Here is a 2,459-nt window from a genome sequence, read left to right as displayed (position 1 = left end):
CTTTAATCACAGTTCAGTTTGATGGCTCTTCTCTGTTTCCTTGAGTGCTTTCCTTTTCATTTCGGATGCCCAAAAAGCTTCCCCGAAGCCACACATGGTCCTTTTACATTTCCGTATCTCTCTCAGAGTCTCTCTTTCTTTGTCTTTTCATGTCTGCAGAGCTGAGATAAAGAAAAGTGGCCTTGTTATGAGAGGCAATCATACGGCAAACAAAGACAATCTATCTGAAAGATCTCCAATGCATTATGCCTTTCAAATATTTTTCACCATTTTAAAACATTAACATGCAAGCGTCTCAAAGCAAAGATGAATTTCAAGTCATCCGATCAAATTGCATTAATTAATGATAAGAATAGTTTACACACAAATGAAAATTCAATTATTTACTCACCCTCATTTTGTTCAAAACTTGTATACGATTCTTTCTTCTTAGTCCTGGCTGCTCTTTTTCATACAATAAAAGTGTTAAACTCCAAAATTGACACACAATACAAACACTTATAAGTGGTCTACACAAATAGAATGTGCTATTTCAAGTCTGCTAAAGCCATTATTTTGGTGAACAGTGAACAAAACTTAAAATTAAACAATACTGCAGCTCTCAAATTTAATGTACGTTTCTTATACATCAGATTCAACATCAAAGGTCTTTCTTTTTCACATTTTTGGGTGCACTATTTTTAATTTTTTACTAAATCCAAAAAGTAATGGACAGAAATAGACAACAACAAAAACAGGAGGAGGATTACAGCCAAATGAATTGAGATAGATGTTGACAAAGATGATTTCTATCCCTTAATATCCATTAAATTTGGTGATGTGTGTGTGTGTGTGTGTGTGTGTGTGTGTGTGTGTGTGTGTGTGTGTGTGTGTGTGTGTGTGTGTGTGTGTGTGTGTGTGTGTGTGTGTGTGTGTGTGTGTGTGTGTGTGTGTGTGTGTGTGTGTGTGTGTGTGTGTGTGTGTTTTCCTGATAGCATCTGAACTGATTAAACATCCATAACCTCAAACAGGAAACTACTCTGCTTTTAATGACTGCGTAGGAGGCATCATGGGATATGGAGTCCATTTCAACAATAAAACGGATGGAAATGTTGATCAATAATTGAGAAGAAGGGGAAGAAGAGAGAAAGACAGCACAGATGAGACACACACACAGGACTTGTTGGCTCAGATCAGAGCGATGATCTGCTGTTGTGTGTGTGTGTGTTGTGTGTGTGTGTTGTGGAGGGGAAGTAATTAAATTGTAATGCGTGTTGATCTGTTTAGAGTCCCTCAACAGGCTGCTGCACTTTCCTCAAGATACTGAAACCAACGAGCTCCTCACACACATTCATAAACCAACTACACAAAACACTACACAACACGAGACAGCAGAGAGAGGGAGAGGAAGAGAGAAACAGGAGGAAGTAACTAGAGCACAAGAAGGACTGGCTTACAAGAAGAAGGCTTATCAGGTGACTGCTGACACACAATATGTCTGTTGAGTTTACACAGGCCTACATCTTGCATAATATGTACGATTTTTGCTTTTTCTAAAGAGAGAGATACAATTATAAAAATAAAAACATATCATAAAGTGCCCAAAAGAAGCTTCATAACAACTAAGTGGAATAGGCCTATAGACCTTATGTAGCTCCGCCCCTTTACAGCGCTGCGCACGTTGTCTTTTGACTTCCGGTCTGTATTTTCACAGCGATTTTGCGTTTATTAATGAACGGCTCGTTTTCAAATCTTCCCGGTCGACTGACATTTGTTAAGACATCTGCTTTAAAGGGTAACTAAACCCCTGGTCAGAGCCTGACTCCACCCACTGGCAATATTTGAAAAATGCTGGAAAAGTGGGCAGAGCCCAGTGGAGAGGGGGCGTGCATCTGTGACGTATCTCTCTGCAGGCAAGGGCGTGGTTAGCTGGTACTCTCTGACGTCAGAGGGTACCACAACTTCCAATAGGAAAATTCAACTGCAGTAGCCACCGTTCAACCTGAAGAGGGCAGCACTCAGACGTTTTTACACCATATTTTGTAAAATTAAAACACTTTAAACACAAATGTCAAAAAAACTGCTTGAATCAATGAACAGCACTAATAAAGCCCCATTTTTACAGATCATTAACTAAAAAAAGTTGGTTTAGGGTTTAGTTACCCTTTAAACATTACAATCCTCATGATAACTTTCGCTAACTTTACATTAAGTAAATCCACTTCAAAAGTTAATTACTCTTGGACAGCAATGCCATAGAAATATACAGAGCGACCGCAAAAACGGAAGTTAAAAGACAATATTCTAAAGATGGCGGCGCCCTCGTTTCTCTGGTCATTATCGCAAAATAAACAACAATCAGGAGTTTATTTTGCTATAGGCTAATCACTGTCTGGCTGTGCATTGTCTCTCTATATAGCTATTCATTTACTGGAAAAAATGTGGATGTGAAATATTGAACTGAGACAAAATTATTGTGT

Source organism: Leuciscus leuciscus (assembly GCF_965113295.1).
Source record: "Leuciscus leuciscus genome assembly, chromosome: 9".
NCBI classification, from domain to species: Eukaryota; Metazoa; Chordata; class Actinopteri; order Cypriniformes; family Leuciscidae; genus Leuciscus; species Leuciscus leuciscus.
This window is presented reverse-complemented; position numbering follows the sequence as displayed.